The 18,086-nt window shown below is 45.2% G+C and overlaps 1 protein-coding gene across 2 annotated transcripts in view; it reads right to left on the minus strand.

The window, feature by feature from the left end:
- SPIN1 (spindlin 1) overlaps window positions 1-13,812 on the minus strand; it is an 84,751-nt gene extending 70,939 nt beyond the window's left edge. The window contains exon 1 of one of the 2 annotated variants that reach the window (XM_045575033.1): window positions 13,683-13,812. The gene's annotated coding sequence lies outside the window, so the exon portion shown is untranslated. The remainder of the gene's footprint in view (window positions 1-13,682) is intronic. The other variant, XM_036420056.2, reaches the window with a different exon arrangement.
- Between the last annotated feature and the right edge of the window lie 4,274 nt (window positions 13,813-18,086).

The raw sequence follows: 18,086 nt of genomic DNA on the forward strand, positions 1-18,086 counted from the left end.
ACTTTATGTAGAACCTGAGTGGGGAATTTAAAACCCAAATTCATCATTTCGCTTTGTAATGTTTTAACTTAACTGAATCACATTCCCCAGAATTTCCTCTCCTGCTTATTTCTGGTTTGGGTAGAGAAGAGTCTTGTGCAACAGGCAGAGGGCACAAGCAAATGGGCACTCACTAATCTTCCAATCGACCTCTCTGATCCAAGGCATGATTGGGCCTGCATCAGCTGCAGCACCTGCTTGTACCTTCCCTTCCCTTAGCTCCTCTGCCTCCTACACACTAAGTGTATAGTTAGCTCCATGACAAGGATCCAGCTCTTATAGGTCACCCACACAACCAAGGTCACAGATAACAGAACTAATACAGTTTTCATTCAACCTGGCCTGCTGTGACCTCTAGCTTGTTCATATTATCTTCCCCATTACACATCCATCTTCCAACCCCAAATGCCTGCTCTGTGAACATCAAAGTCCAGCATCAGCCATGTAGACAACAGCCTTATTGTCTATACAAGCTGCTCCGTCAGCTCCTACACCTTAACTCAGGTCCCTAATAATCACTGATTGAGAGACCTCTGTGCAGAAGACCAGGCATAAACACACAGCCTCCACCTTCCCATAAACAATTCTAGTTACTCTCCAGGGGGTTTGAGCACTCACAAACCAGGCATTGAGCAAAGTAGTATAAAATAATTATGAGCAAAAACAGGAACAGTCTCTGTTTTCATTAACCTCAGTATTTTTTTGAAAATAAAAATTCGCCCTAGCTGGTTTGGTTCAATGGATAGGGTGTTGGCCTGCAGACTGAAGGTTTCCAAGGTCAATTCCATTCAAGGGTACATGTTGGGGGCTCGATCCACAGGAGGGAGTGTACAGGAGGCAACCAATCAATGATTCTGTCTCATCATTGATATTGTGTGTATATATATATATAAAAGCAATGAAAAATTCATAAATTAGCACTATAAATTTGATAAGCATCAGGGAGAATAGCAACGTCTCTAATAGGAGGACCTGACTTCCTCCTATTGATCAAAAAAATCTTCAGCAAATGGATGGCTGTTTTAGTAGGTATGAGGGTTTCCTGGACTATTGTCTCTACATTTATTGAACAAATGTATAAACTCACACACAGAAACTTCATGCAAAAGCTACATTTGAGACAAGCTCTAAAGACTAGGAATAATGCAAGGACAGGAAGCATTCCAGGCAGAGGAAAAGAACAAGTGCCACACTCCCTGGTGGAGGAGATGATGGGCATAGGAACTAGCAGAAGGACTAAGTCCCAAAGGAGGAACATTGCCCTTGAGGCCATGTGATGTTGCTCTGTCTTTAAAGCAATAGGAAGCCATTGAGAGTTTTAAGTAAAAGAGATCTGCTTTTTTTAAATGTAATTTTTTATATTAACAGAATTACAAACATATTGTCTTACCATATTTTCCGGCATATAAGACGACCCCCTAATTTTACAGTTAAAACATAGGTTTAGGCCTATATTCGCTGTATAAGACTACCCCCCACTTCAGAGGCAACACCAGTTGTTTTTTTAATAGACCGCCTCTCTGACTCTGGCCAATCTGAGCAGGCTTTTTACTAGAACACAGTGTAGCTTCGGGTACAGAACATATATAATTTGCATGCATAAAAAGCCTGCTTGGATTGGCTGAGTTAGAGAGGCGGTCCGAGCAGCCTTGCAGTGATTGGTGCAGAATCGAGTTGGAAAATTTGTTTAGTGGCATATCCAGACGATTTTCGGGATCGAGTTGGAAAATTCGTTTAGGGGCATATCGAGACGTTTTTCCGGGATATAATCGGCGTATAAGACGACCCCCGATTTTTGGTTACTTTTTTTCATTTCAAAAGTCATCTTTATATGCCGGAAAATACGGTATTTCCCAAAAACCAATCTTAAAGCTATTCCTGCACAAATACAAAACAATATATCCACAAAGTATTCACTGAAGTGATAAAATATAAACAATCCAACTGTTCATCATTAGGATGCAAACACAAAAGAATAAAAAAGAGCTTATGAAGTCATCTCCAAAATATATTAAGTAAAAAGGAAGAAACAAAACAGTGAACACAGAGTTCTAGACTTCGCTTAAGAAAGGAAGAGAAATTAAAAATACATGTATAAACTTGTATTTGCAAAAATGAAACACTGGAAGAATAAACCAGAAACTAATAAAAATGGGGCAGGAAGGGAGCGGGTACCAAGGAAGGAATGAGAGGCTACAAACACCTTTGTAATACAGCCTTAACTTCTAAACCACATAAATGTTCACATACTAAAAAATGCGTTACACAAATTAAAACAATCCTTAGACGTTATGAATTTCATGCAAATAAACCAAACTAATAATCAAATCAGTAACATAATCAGAGAGAAAATATTTTAAAATGATTTTGTAATTCAAATTATCAACTATACATCCTTATGTGGATAAATTTTAAGAACAAAAATAACTAATAAAATATAAATCTACAATCATTTTATTAGTGTTTCAAAACGACTATATTTATATTGTAGGAAAAAAGTAACTAATATTGCTAAAAATGTAAATTTTCAATGCTATGAAACAGAAATATGCATAAAATCAATATATATATCAAGCCTGTTCAGTGAAAACATGGGCATTCCAGTAGCAATCAGGACACACACCACCAGGTTCTGGTATCTAAATTCCACTCCAGATAAAACAGGTTAAATGAATTAGCAGATAGCACTTTATCTGCTCAGTATTTCTGGCTGTATTAGGTTTATTTGTGAGACTGATGTAGCAATAAAGTGAACTCTTCACTTCTGAAAAAAAAAAACCAAAACAAAAAAAACAGTTACCACAAAGCTGTCTCAGATACCTTGCATCAGGAACAAGAAACAGTTCAAAGACGAATGGAACTACATCCAAGGGAAGAAAACTACCTTGAAAGGACACCACCATGCCCAAGTTAGACAAATGGAAGAGTGATTACTACTTGGTTAAAGGCACTACTTGGTTAAATGCACCGGATACACAGAAAAAACATGTGCCATAGTGAAGCTCAAAAGAGAAAAAGAGCAAAACGAAACTCACATCCAACTGACCCATACGCAGGCAAGAGGATATTGTTATCACTTCTGTCAGAATATATGGATAGATGTAAAGATCAAATGTATAATATATAGATCATTTACAAACATAATTTTTGGACAGATCAAGAAATTAAACTTAAGTTATAAGCATATAACTATAGCCCTAACTGGTTTGGCTCAGTGGATAGAGCATCGGCCTGCAGACTCAAGGGTCCCAGGTTCGATTCCGGTCAAGGGCATGTATCTTGGTTGCGGGCACATATCCGATGTTTCTCTCTCATCGATTTTTCTAACCCTCTATCCTTTACCCTTCCTCCCTGTAAAAAAACAATAAAATATTTTTTTTTTAAAAAAGGCATAGAACTATAAGCAAAGTGATCAACTTACTATAAACAAATATAATCTAAGTTTTTTAAAAATAAGTTGCTTTGCCTTTTAAAGACACTATTACAACTTGAAAACATCTAAAATGGAATAAAATGCTTTACTAATCTTTTCATTTTCACTTTCAACACTTTGATAAAATCATACCCATATTTTACCCAACATCTAGATAAAATAATACCCCCAAACATCAACACATTTGACATTCTAGTGACTCCAGACCAATTCTTCCTGCCTTAAATGACTTCACCGGCCTTCCCCCAATAGGCCAGATTCTGGAGACAAGAGATCCTACACTCACATCCTCCTCTCACCCTTCATGTTGTTCAATGCCTTTCCACGGTTTCCCCACCTACAGAATCAAACACTGTCTTAACGTGGTATGTGTAACTTTTTAAAATCTGGCCCCGAAATCACTCCTAGAAAAGTAGGCCATACTAAACTACAGGTGTCATCAGCAGGAGTGAACATCATCATCATGATCAATACCCACAGGGCACTTACTACATCCAAGAGCCACTCCACTGAAATGTACACTTAACAAAGTAGGTGTCCCCATCCCATTCCACAAATAAACATTAACATCCAAAGGAGTAAAAGGTAACGAGGGCCATGTTTTGGCTGGGATTCAAACCTAGGATTGTCTCAAAACTTTCTTCATGCCTTTTCTCCTGCTATCCCTTCCATCCTCTCCTACTCTGTATTCTGTGGGAGCATCATCACCTTCTCTTTCACAATACCCTCTGCATAAAATGTTCTCATTATAATGTACATGTGTATCTTCCCTACAAACTGTTAAGGTCTTTAAGGGCACATCTTTATTATGCCCATACATAACTTGTTCTGAAAAAGATTTATGGCAATTTTAGGATCATGAAATAAATAGCTAATAAAGATTTCATTAAAAATTAAATTGAATATGGAGGCATAACTAAGAACCTGTTTACTTCAACATAACTACAGCAACGTTCAAAAAAGCCTATCCAGTGTTGCTCAGTAGGTTGAGTGTTGTCTCGTGCATCCAAATGTCGCCAGTTCGATTCCAGTCAGGGCACATGCCTGGATTTCAGGGCAAATGCCTGGGTTTCAGGTTAGGTCCCTGGTTTGGGTACAGGTGCATACAGGAGGCAACCAATCAATGTTTCTCTTTCACAATGATGTTTCATTCTCTCTCTAAAATCAATAAAAACATATTTTTAATATACTTTTAATTGATTTTACAGAGAAAGGGAGATCGAAGCATCAATAATGAAAAAGAACCACTGATTGGCTGCCTCCTGCACACCCTCTACTGAGGATCAAGCCCACAATCTGGGCATGTGCCCAGAATGGGAATCAAATCATGACCTCCTAGTTCACAGGTCCACACCAAGCCTCATCAGCTGGGCAATAAAAACATATTTTTTAAAAATAAAAAATAAAATAGAAACAATAAAAATTCAAAAGAAGGGGAAGAAGTCAACAATGTTTGGTTTCAGCTGCCTTTTTTTTTTTTTTCAGGAGTTGTAAACTCTACAGTCTATTTAATTCTCATAAAAGCCTTATATAACAGGTTTCATTCCAGTTTACAGATGGGGGATCAGAAGTTCAAAAAGGAAAAGTGAGCCCTGGCTGGGCAGCTAAGTTGGTTAGAGAATCATCCCAATACAAATTTTATTCCTAACAAAGGTTGGGGGTTCAATGCCTAGTCAGGGCACATACAAAATGCACTTAATGAATGCATAAATCCATAGAACAAGTCGATGTATATCTCTAATCTTAAAATCAATAAGAATAAAAATATTTTTTTAAAAGGGCTACATGAAGGAGAAACCAAGATGGCAGCATAGGTAAACATCTCAACTGCTGCCTCGCACAATTTAATTTCAAAACTACAACTAAAAGACAGAATGGACATCATCCAGATCCACAGGAAAGCAGGCTGAGTGGAAATTCTACAACTAGAAGGAAAGAAAAAAGCTGGCTGAGTGGAAATTCTATAATTAGAAGGAAAATCAGAGGAGCTGCAAAGGACTGAGGTACAGGACCGCATGTAGAGAGGAAGGGCGGCTGCCTGCCTGACTGGCTTTCTCTGACGGGAGAGGGAAGGAAGCCCCAGACTGCACTGAACCCCAATTCTGGGTGAAACCCCATGGTCCCAGGCTCAAACGAGGGGAGGAGGGGGACAACGGGAGTTTGGACTGTCTGGTAAAGAGAAAGGGACTTGGAGACTCAGAGAAATCGCAGCAATCAGAGGTCTGGAGGCATGCACACTGAGAAGTCTCACTGCTAAGGTTGCCACTAGCTCTCCCTAATGGAAGAGAGTCAGAAGCTCCTGACTGCACTGAACCCCAGTTCCGGGTGAGCCTGGGGGAATCAGAGCTGTTAGGCATAAACTCAGGGGGGAGCCGCGGAAGGCAAAGGTCTGGAGGTGCATGCGCGCAAGGGTAGGACTGACGGGAAGCTAAGACTGTCTGCTCAGCCATGAGACTCTGCCTGATCCAAGCTGAGCACAGAGGCTTTTGCAATTTTGCAAGTCTGGTCCTATAAGGCTGTCTCCAGCACAGAAGGTCTCCCAGTGTAAGACACAACTTATACACATAGCCAATTGGCCTGAAGGTCAATTCCTCCCAGTGATACCAAAAACAATCAAGACTTAAATACAACAAGGCTGTACACACAGTCCACAAAGGGGTGCACCAAGAGTGTCCACATCAGGTAACTGGGTTGGCTGAACCACTGGGCCCTATAGGACACCTAGCACACAAAGCCACTCTATCAACTCAGGGAAGCAGTCAAAATGTGGAGACAAAGAAACAAATCACAAATGAAAGAAATGGATGAAAGCAAACGACTGGATATAGAATTCAAAACCACGGTTATAAGGTTTTTCAAGAATTTCATAGAAAAGACAGATAAATTTAGCAAGACTCTCGAGAATATGAAAAAGGACCAACTAGAAATTAAACATACACTGACTGAAATAAAAAATGCTATACAGAGACCCAACAGCAGACTAGAGGAACGCAGGAATCAATTCAAAAATTTGAAGTACAAAGAAGCAAAAAATACTCAACTGGAAAAGAAAAAAGAAGCCAAAAAGTTGGAGATGTGTAAGTAGCCTCTGGGATAACTTCAAGCGCACCAACATCAGAATTATGGGGGTGCTAGCCAAAACCAGTCTGGCTAAGTGGATAGAGTGTCAATCTGCAGACTGAAGGGTCCCAGGTTCGGTTCTGGTCAAGGGCATGTGCATTGGTTGCCGGTACATCCCCAGTCGGGGGGTGCAGGAGGCAGATGGTCGATGTTTCTCTCTCATAGATGTTTCTGGCTCTCTATCCCTCTCTCTTCCTCTCTGTAAAAAAATCAATAAAATATAACTTTTTAAAAAAAGAATTATGGGGGTGCCAGAAAGAGAGCAAGATATTGAAAACCTACTTGAAAAAATAATGACAGAAAACTTCCCGTACCTGGTTAAAGAAATAGACTTACAAGTCCAGGAAGCGCACAGAACCCCAAACAAAAGGAATCCAAAGAGAACCACACCAAGACACATCATAATTAAAATTCCAAGAGCAAAAGACAAAGAGAGAATATTAAAAGCAGTAAGAAAAAAACAGTTACGGGACACCCATAGGACTGTCAGCTGATTTCGCAATAAAAACTATGCAGGCCAGATGGGAGTGGCAAGAAATATTCAAAGTGGTGAATAGCAAGAACCTACAACCAAGATTACTCTACCCAGCAAAGTTATCATTCAGATTGGGAGGTCAGATAAAGAGATTCACAGATAAGAAAAAGCTAAAGGAGAGAGAGAATCCAAGATGGCTGCTCGGGTAGGCAACTAGCCACAGCCGCACACAACAATTTCAACAAAATACAACTAAAATATAAAATGGACATTACCCAGAACTACAGGAAAGTCGACTGACTGGAAATTCTACAAGAAGCAAGGAGAAAACCAGAAGGAAGCGCGGAGGAGCTGTAAAAGCCCAAGGTACGGAGACACGCGGCGCACGGAGAGGACGGAGCCGGAGAGGAGGGAGGCCGAGTGCCTGGCTGGCGGTCCCAAGCGGGAAGGAGAGAAAAGCTCCGACTGTATGCTGGGCCCAGCTCCAACTGCTCTGAACCCCAATTCTAGGCCAGACCCCAGGGACCCAGGCTCATCCATAGGGAGCCGGGCTGAAAGGCGGGACTCCGGGGAAGCGGCGAAAGGAGGTCCCGGAGGCCCGCACACTGCGCGCAGAGAAGGGCCGGCCGGCTGTGCCACGGGATTGCCCTGATGGGAAGGAGACAGGGGCTCCAGACTGCTCTGAACGCCACCTCCAATCCCACTACCAACTGAACTGAACCCCAATACTGGACTCATTGGGGGAGAGCATAGACAGTTTGGCAGCAGGCGAAAATCAAGGGCACCTTTCTCTCAGAGGCGCTCGCATCAAGTACTGAAGGACCCTGAGTCTCAGGAGTCGCATAGGGCGGGGCTGACGGAAGCCAAGGCTGCAGGCTCCACCCTGAAACCCCGCCCCATCAGGAAAGCTGCCTGTGAAAATGCCTAACCCAAATAGATCACAAATGAAAGAAATGGAGGACAAAAAGCGACTGGATATAGAGTTCAAAACCACACTTATAAGGTTGTTCAAGAATCTCCTAGAAAAGGCCGATAAAATAAACAAGACCTATGAGGATATGAAAAGGGATCAACTAGAAATAATAAGGGATCAACAAGAAATAAAGAATACATTGTCTGAAATAAAAAATATTTTATGGAGTCCTAAAAACAGAATGGAAGATCGCAAGAATCAAGTCAAAGATTTGGAACATAAAGAGCCAGAAGACACTCCTCCACAGATGCAAGAAGGCCAGAGAATCCAGAAAGTTGAAGATAATGTAAGAAACCTCTGGGACAACTTCAAGCGAACCAACATCAGAATTATGGGGGTCCCAGAAGATGAGAGAGAGCAAGCTATCGAAAACATACTGAAAGAAATAGTGACAGAAAACTTTCCCCACCTGGTGAAAGAATTAGACTTACAAGACCAGGAAGCGCACAGAACCCCAAACAAAAGGAATCCAAAGAGGACCACACCAAGACAAATCATAATTAAGATTCCAAGAGCAAAAGACAAAGAGAGAATATTAAAAGAAGCAAGAGCAAAGAAGGTAAGTTACCTATAAAGGAGCACTTATACGATTGTCAGCTGATTTCTCAACAGAAACCATGCAGGCCAGACGGGAATGGCAAGAAATATTCAAGGTGATGAATAGCAAGAACCTACAGCCAAAGATAATCTATCCAGCAAAGCTATCACTCAGATTCGAAGGTCAGATAAAGAGCTTCACTAATAAAAAAAAAGCTAAAGGAGTTCATCACCACCAAACCAGAATTATATGAATTGCTGAAGGGGGTTCTTTCAGAAGAGAAAGTAAACAAAGATAAAAATTATGAACAACAAATACGTAACTATCAACAAGTGAATCTAAAAAACAAGGAAACTAAAAAAAAAAAAATCTGAGGAACAATATTAACTGTTGAATATAATAGAATCAGAGGTATGGAAGGGGAGTGAACTGACGATTCTTGGGGAAAAGGGGAGAGGGGGACACTGTGGGAAGAGACTGAACATAAACTGTGCACCTATGGATGAGGACAATGGGGGGTGGGGAAAGGGCAGAGGGTGGGGTGAGAAGGGGGGGAAAGGAACATTTGTAATAATATGAATAAAAATTTATTTAAAAAAAAAGAAAAAGCTAAAGGAGTTCATCACCACCAAACCAATATTATATGAAATGCTGAAAGGTATTCTTCAAGAAGAGGAAGAAAAAAAGTAAAGAAAAAATTATGAACAACATCCAAGTCAGAGCACATGCCCAGTTGTGGGCCTGATCTCCAGTCGGGGGCATGCAGGAGCAGCCAATTGACTATGTTTCTCTCTCAGTGATGTTTCTCTCTCTGTGCTTCTCCCTTCCCCTCTCTCTAAAAAATCAATAAAAATATATTTTAAAAAAGTTATGAACAACAAATACATATCTATCAACAAGTGAACCTAAAAATCAAGTGAATTAAAAATGTGAGGAACAGAATAAACTGGTGAATATAATAGACTGGACAAAAATCGTACACCTATGGATGAGGACTGGGGGGAGTGGGGGGGGGGGTGAAGGTAAGGGCAGTGGGGGGAGCTATGGGGGGAAAAGGAGAAACTATTGTAATAATCCGAACAATAAAGATTTATTAAATTTTTTTAAAAGTTACAATTAAAAAATAAAAAATAAAAAGGGCTACATGATGAATTAGCTATGTGACTTTGGACCAATGGGGCTGGATTTCAACCAACTCTTTTGAGTTGAAAGGTCATTCTATCTCTTTGTCCAACTCCAAAGCTCATCTCCTTTTCACAATACCATGCTTTCCAAAGTGAACAAAATACTTGGACAAAATAATTGATTGCCATCTTCCAATTTATTCTTTTCAAAGAGAGAAGAAAACACATTTAATTAAGCATCTAATAAGCATAAGGAAATATTTACATGAATATATATTATCTGCTTTCTCAGAAGTTAATATCCTAACAGCTAAACCAAAGAAATACCAAATTTTAATTTAAATATATTTTATTGATTTTCTACAGAGCGCCAGAAACATCGATGAGAGAGAATCATCAATCAGCTGCCTCCCGCACACCCCTTACTGGAGATGAGCCTGCAACCAAGGCACATGCCCTTGACCGGAATCGAACCCAGGGCCCTTCAGTCCGCAGGTCGACGCTCCATTCACTGAGCCAAACCGGTTTCAGCCGAACAGCATTATTTTTAATCTCTAAATAATCCACATTAGTAACTTCAGAAACAACAGTATCTTTTCATGTATTTCTAACATATCAAGGGGAAAAAGTTAATTAAGGAATGCAGCCATAAGTTGTAACTGTACAATCAGGTAAGTAATCCAGTAGTGAAAACACTAATTAAATTCCTTGTAGGTAAGACCTCAAATAATTCATAATTTCTCATCAATACAGTAAGAGCCAAATCTGATGCAAAGGCACACACAAACCACATCAACCTCTCACTTCAAAACCACGTTATCTAAAACACTGTAAGGATCCCTTGACCAACATTACCAAGATTTCATGGGTGTCAATAGGTATTACACTAAAAACAAGAGATCTGGGGCCGAATATGGAAAACACTATTTCTCACAGCCCAAATGCAAAAATGTCAATTGTGACCCTAGAACACATGTCAAACACAAGGCCCGCGGGCCAAATCCGTCCCGCCAGGCCTTGCAATGTGGCCCGCACCGCGCTGTCATCACTGCACTCCGCTGCGTTTCCATCACAATGGCAGTTTATGACTGTTCAGTAAACCATTCAACCCGCGATTTAGGCTGGATTTTAGATTTTGGCCCCTTCTGTGATTGAGTTCGACACCCCTACCCTAGAAGGAAAGGGATAGCATTGTTTCCCAAACTTAGGTGACCAAGGAACCTTTTGTCTATCCCCGTAGTCGGCAAACTGTGGCTCTTTGGCCCCCTGAGTGTGGCTCTTCCACAAAACACCACAGCCTGGGCGAGTCTTATTTGAAGAAGTGGCGTTAGAAGAAATTTAAGTTTAAAAAATTTGGCTCTCAAAAGAAATTTCAATCGTTGTACTGTTGATATTTGGCTCTGTTGACTAATGAGTTTGCCGACCAATGTTACCTATAATAGCTCCTAGAACTACAGATGCTTCTAAACTTACAATGGGATTATATCCCAATGAATCCATTATAAGTTGGAAATAACATACATCAAAAGTGCATTTAATACACCTAACCTACATCCTTACTTAGCCTAGCCTACCTGAAATGTGCACAGAACACTTACACTAGCCTACAGTAGGCCAATTATTTTTTTTAATATATTTTTACTTATTTCAGAGAAGAAGGGAGAGGAAGAGATAGAAACATCAATGATGCCGAAACCGGTTTGGCTCAGTGGATAGAGCGTCAGCCTGTGGACTGAAAGGTCCCAGGTTCGAGTCCGATCAAGGGCATGTACCTTGGTTGCGGGCACATCCCCGATGGGGGGTGTGCAGGAGGCAGCTGATGGGTGATTCTCTCTCATCGATGTTTCTAGCTCTCTATCCCTCTCTGTTCTTCTCTGTAAAAAATCAATATATTTTAAAAAAAAAAAGTCCGATTAAAAAAAAAAAAAAGAAACATCAATGATGAGAGAGAATCCTTTATCAGCTGCCTCCTTCACGCTCCCTTCTGGGGATCAGTCTGCAACCCATGCATGTGCCCTGGAACAGAATGGCACCTGGGGCCCTTGTGTCTGCAGGCTCTATCCACTGAACCAAACTGGTAGGGCAGTAGGCCAATTATCTTGAGCTTCGTCTTTCTCGCCAGAAACCAGTCACAAAGATGGCTGTTTTAGAGACATGATGGAATGCAAAAACCCAAAACAAGGTCCTAAAAACACTACCAACAGAGTTCACTGTAGAGTATTGATGTGATCAGGTGCCTGACTGGGAGCTGCGCTCATTAGCCCAGGAACAATTCAAAAAACTTGAAACAGGAATTGTACAGGAATTGCTTTCACGTCATTGTAAAGTCAAAAAATCATAAATTGGGAACTATCTGAACAGTCACAAAGAATTCACCTTAAGTAACACTGCTTCAGATATTCCAGAACAAAGTACTGTTATTGTATTCTGAATTGGTAATTAAAGGTATGGTTAGAAACAGCACTAGTGAAATTCTAGGGATCATCTAAAGTCTAAAAAATCCTAAATTGAACGTAAATTGATAACCAGAGACACTCTTTCCTTACTCATTTCATAACATTTTACAGTGACTATTTTCCTACTCAAAATTATTAGAAATAAATTTTATTTTATTCCTCACAAGAAACTGATGCATACTACTGATAACTCTGACCTTTTATGCAACCTTTACATATATTAGCCTGATGATAAATGTTCTGTAAGTTAGTAGCTACAACAATTTTTTAGTGTTTGTCCATTAACTAGGAAAGGGAGTTGGGAGGTCTCATTTCACTTAAGCCCCATCTGTAATTTCACAACCAAAGTTCATAACCCCTTAAGTGTTCACAAACTCAGTTCGTCCAATCTTCATCCCCAAGTATAGGTTTAATATTCACTTCCTAACAAAGCTTTGTAGAAAACAATTACTGTATTCTCCCTTTACAACGATCCTTCCAGAAAATTCCAACCGAAGTTATACAGGTATTACTATACCTGTAGGTACGTCTACTGAAGTCACGTTAAGCAATGTAATCCTGTAAAACGCTGAAATGTCTATCTCGAGTTGCTTTGTGACGTAAAGTAAAATAATCCGCACTTGCCACTTCAACATGCAGGAACAACCCTCTCCAAACCCAGAACCCGAACCACAAGCCAAAGGAAGCAAACTGGCATAAAACAACTGCATACACAGATCTGGATATACTGCGGAGACCGTCACCGAGATCGGTTCTGGTTACAGAAAAGGGTCGCACCCGGCGGAGGCAGGCAGTTCCGAACCCCAGCGCAGCGCAGTCCCGCGTCACGGGTTCTTCCACAAACGCTGCGGAACGCGCTCAAGGTCACCGCGAGGAAGCGTTCGCGCGCGGGCGCCCGGCCCCGCCAGCACCGGCCCCGCCACTCCGTCCCGCGCGGCGCCGCGGGTGCAGGAGCCGCGGGAAACGGGCGCCGGGCCGCGCACAGCCCCCTCCCCGCCCTCCCTCCGGGGTCCCGCACCGCCCGGCCCGGGACTCCGCGGGCCGTCCCGCCCTCCTCACCCGCATCTGTTCTCACCCTTCCCCACATCCTCTCCTCCCGCCCTCCTCCCCTTCCGCCCCCCCGGACCCAGGGGACCGTACCTTCCCCCTCCTCCCGCCCCTTCCCCCCGGGGGTCCCGCTCCCCTCCCAGCCCAGCCCCGTTATGCAACTCCCCCCGCCCCGCCCGCGCCCGCCGCCTCGGTCCGCTCCCCGGGTCGCACCGCCCGCCCGGGGCCGCGGCGCCCGGAACAAAGCGCGCGGCGCTGCCGGGCCCGGGGCGGCGGCCATGTTGGCGGGGGCGGCGAACAAAGGCGAACGGCCCGGAGGCCCCCGCCCGCGGCCCGGCCGGCAGGGGGCGCTGTACAGACGGCACTCGCCGCCCGAACAATGCGCCGTGGCCCTTCGCTCCCAGGCGCCACCGCCCCTCAACGAGCCCGCCGCGCCCCCAATCGCGACGTCCGCTCCCCTGCGGCACACGGCCTTACCTGCGGGCCACGGAGGCCGCTGTCCTCAGCCCGCGGGCCCCGCCGTCCCGCGCCGTGCTCCCGCCCCAGCCCGACCGAGCCAGACGGCGCCGCCCCGCCCCCGCTCCGCCGCCGCCGCCGCCGCCCGCCCTCGGCCGCACGGCGCACGCGTACTGAGCTTGTCGACTGCGCCGGCCGCGCCGCCCGGCCTCAGCCGGACGGGCCACACTGCGCAGGCGCCCCAGACGGTGGGCGGGGCCTGGAGCTACTCACCTGGCGGCCGGTTGGGCGGGGCGGGACGGAGCGCCGCACTGCCTGGCGGCTGGGCGGGGCGGGGCCGGGCGGGCAAGGGACGGCCGTCACCTGCGGCGGAGCCCAGCCTGACTGCCCACCTGACGGCGGGGCGGCGAGGCGGGGCTGGTTTGATCCCGCTCAGCGTGGCGGGGCCTCGGGCCCAGGTGCGTGCGGGAAGGGCCGGTGTGCGGATCGAGAGGTCCCAGAACCCGAGGGGGCGCTGCCCAAGCCCGAGTACGGCCTCCGGGGAGGTTTCGGGTTTTCGCTCAGCGGGAGGCCCTAACGGAATGCCGGCTCCCCTCGTCCTTGGGTTACAGCAGCGAGTCGTCCTGCGGCGCGCTCACTGCCCTTCGGAGAAGCCGGACCCGGTCACTGGGTGTCCTCGGTCTGAGCCGGGGCCCACCCGCGGCTTCCTCCCGCGCGGACCCTCCGCTGCCCGCGCCCCGCCGCTCGGATGGGACCTCGTCCGCCTGCTGCCCCGCCTGGAGGGGGGGCTGCAGGGAGGCGCCTGCGAGACCGGCCCTCCCCGCAGCCCGGCCGCACCGCCACGGGAGTACTGGTCCGCCTCTCCGGTCGGAGCAGAGCATGCCCTTGACTACCGCTGGATTGTTTGACTTGGATTTCACCCAAGGCGCCCTTTGAGCGTCTGGGTAGGTGTTTGCGGGAGGAGGGGGAGAGGACGGTACAGTTTTGACTCCTTAGGAGTTGAGTGGAGGCTGACTCCCGCGTTTGAATCCTAACGTTAGCCAGTTTCTCCCCTTCGTCCAAACTTGGTTTTCCTCCCCAGCCACCCCACCCTCACCCCAGCGCTCTCTCTTGACCCCCCCCCCCCCCCCCCCACACACACACCCCGCCAGCCGTGTCCCTCAGCCAGTCCTGGTCAGACGTGGTTCCTCGAGTGCAAAGGCACAGCCAGCCAGCACCGCGTGGTGCGCTGAATGACAGGACTTACTACTGGAAAGCGCTTTGGGTACTCTAAGCTCAGCACACTTGTTGGTTAGCAATGCTCTTGGGGTTTCACTGCACCTTTTCTTCCAAATAAGATGGCCACTGCTACGTGCCTGCCCTCACAGCGCTCATCTCGCATGACGCATTGGCAGGCAGGGAGTTCACAGGCCAACTCCAATTTAAACACAAATGAAAGTGAATCTCCTACTTAGCAGGAAGTATTGGGACGTTGTTACTTTCGTTTGTGTGGTTAATGCTGACAGCCCAGACAATAGTGGAGCATTTCGGGAACCAGAAGGAATGGTGCCAAGGAGACAACTGGTTGGAACACTTCAGTGGCTCCCTCGGTGTTTCCACCTCTACACTGTTGACTTTTGGGGTCAGATAATACTTTTTAGAAGGGAATGTTTGACAGCATCACTGGCCTCTCTCCACTCAGATGCCAGTAGTACACACATTCCCTCAATGGAATCTCAACCAAAAATGTCTCCAGGCAAAGCCAAATGTCTGGACCGGAACCCCTGGTTTAAATGTTGCCTCTAGTAATGGTCGTTAGAGCTACAAGGCCAAAGAGCCCAGCCAGCCCTTTGTTTGAAAGGGCCACCCTCCCCAGGAGGCTACAATTCCTGCTAGAGTATCTCAGCTATCGGAACAGCATTGGGAACAGTGGAATGGATGCCCATGCAGCCCTGTGATTTACAAACATACGTTCATAATTGTTATGGCTTTCACAGCAGAAAAATAAAAGCATCTCAGCTGCTGTCCAAAGCCTTACTCAGCATGCTGAATGTCAAAGTGGGTTTTTACATCACCCATGTATATCTGCCAAAAAAAACATTTAAATCTAGTCACGGGAAAAATAAGACAAATCCAAATTGAGAGCTTATCTGCAAAATAGTTCCACCAGACTCTAAAACATCAGTATCAAGGAAAACAGGAAAGTTAGAGAACCTCTCCACAGGAGACCAGCAGGAATCATCCTACAGCTGGTTGAAGGAAAGAAGCTCTGAAGGAGATGGGGGACCATTGGAGTTTTGTGAGAGGAATGTGCATTAGAGAATATTATGGGGTCATTAAATGTTTCAGTGTTGATGAGAATGCCTTGTTATTGGATAGATCCTCCCTTCCTCCAGTTGATGGACAGATGTAAAACCCACCTGCGGCCAGACATTCCTGAGCTCTGAACCACTAATCAGCACCTGCCAAATACCCTAAGCCCATGATTCCTAAGACCCTAGGTCCCTAATCACCAATCAGCATGTGCTGAATGCCCTAAGCCTCACCCCCTATCCTTGTATTCCCAGTGCTTGCTCTCTTCCTCTCCTCTCCATGGAAGCAGCCGGCAGGGGTACTCTTCTCTCCAATAAAGCCTGTGTGTCCTGCCATCCTGGTCTCTGGTCTACCTTCTCTATTTAATCTATCATTATTAGCAGAGGTGTATGCTGAATTACTTAAAGAGTTCTCCTGGCTACAACTTTCAAATGACTCGGAAGCATCTATTTTATAGAGACATAAAGCAAATGTAGCAAAAAATTAGCACTGGGTGATGGGTATATGTGTGTTCATTGAGCCTTTTTTTTTTTTTTTTTTTTTTTTACAACTTTGCTGGAAAAAAAATTTTTTTTTTCAAAATAAGTTGTAAAAGTGGAATCCAAGTTATTTTTAAAATTTTTAGGGTGCTAAGTTTCCCAAGCTGCCCCTGCTTTCTTCCAATTTGCTAACCAAGCATTTCCAGAAACAAATATCTAGTCAATTTATTTACAGTTTCTTAACCACATTAGATCAGAAAAGCCTAGATACCTCTATTTTCTCCTGCAGGAACTTTATTGCTGGCAGAGTTCCTCTCAAGCCTGGAGCTGAAATTGCCTTTAGCTCAAAAGCAATCCACATACCACAGAAGCATACTTTGGGGTGACTCACTCTGAACCCTGCATACTGGCTCTCCCACCCATGGCTCCAGGGAAAGCTGTGGTTACACTAACTTGGCAGTCCTAACGGAATCCTGAGCAGATGGTGGGCACACCAGAGCAAAGGTCTCCACTGGTCCTAATCAGGCGCTGGGCCATGTTGATACACACTCCACAGGAGCAAGCACAAGGTCCAGGGCAGAGGTGGCCAGAGCCCCCCTGGAGGGGCAGCAGTGGGACCAGAAAGGGGAGAAAGGAGAAGGGCAGAGTGAGCTGTGCCTGGAATGCCTCCAGGTGTTTCCCCCAAGGGCAGCAGGAGTAGGAATGGATTCTCCAAGCCTCTTATCACCCTCCTTCACATTATCTCTTCTTATCACCCTCCCAGAGGACAGACCCTTTGATGCCTCACCTCCCTCCCCCTGTGTCTCCACTGCCTAGATTAGAGCCTGGAGAAGGAAGGGGCTCATTAACTACTCTACTGAAGACTATGGGGTCTCTAGATGGCTTCCCCAGGTTTGCTCCACAGTTTCAATGTTGAAATTATTCTTCCAGGGAAAGTAACCTTTTAGGGAAAACAGCCACGTTTACCCACTGCAGCCATTACCACCAGCTACTAAGGCAGGCCCTGGAAGAGCTGTTACGAAGCGAATTCCCCAAGAGATGAACCACATGAGCCAATTTGAATAAGCATGCAAGAGTTTATTACAGATTCGAATCTGGGCTCAAACCTTGGCTGACACCTCTTTTTCCCCACCCCTCCCACCGATGGTATGTCACTCCCAGACTGGCCCCTCAGGACAAAGACCTGGCCGTCCTGAGCTATTTCTCAGGTAGTTTACACTACCTGGCCTGTTTTTCCCTCAAGCAGAATGTCTGTTCTGACTTCAAACAGAAGTGCAGGATGCTGCTGTTTTGATGACGCCAATCTCCTAGCCAGGTCTGGAGGGAGGTCTGCATATCTTACTACAAGGGAATTTCCGGCACTGAGTTATAACTGACTTTATTTATTTTTTTAACTTTCCCCCCTGGCCAGGTCTGTCTCCAGAGTCCTTATCTCTTGGGCAGATGGGGCCCACTGTCACAAGAGCCACACCCAGTTCTATGCCCTTGGCCTCTAACCTCTTCCCCATCTCCAGTTGTCCGCTAGGGTCCACTTCAACTAGGGTATGAGTCCCATCCTTCCCCATTCATAATGAAGGTCTAGACTCCTTGTTTCCCTGGAAGTTTAGACCAGGTAGGTCCCACCCTAAAGCCTGAAGTTACAGGGACTACTCTT

Source organism: Pipistrellus kuhlii, unplaced genomic scaffold (assembly GCF_014108245.1).
Source record: "Pipistrellus kuhlii isolate mPipKuh1 unplaced genomic scaffold, mPipKuh1.p scaffold_m20_p_61, whole genome shotgun sequence".
In the NCBI taxonomy this organism is placed as follows: domain Eukaryota; kingdom Metazoa; phylum Chordata; class Mammalia; order Chiroptera; family Vespertilionidae; genus Pipistrellus; species Pipistrellus kuhlii.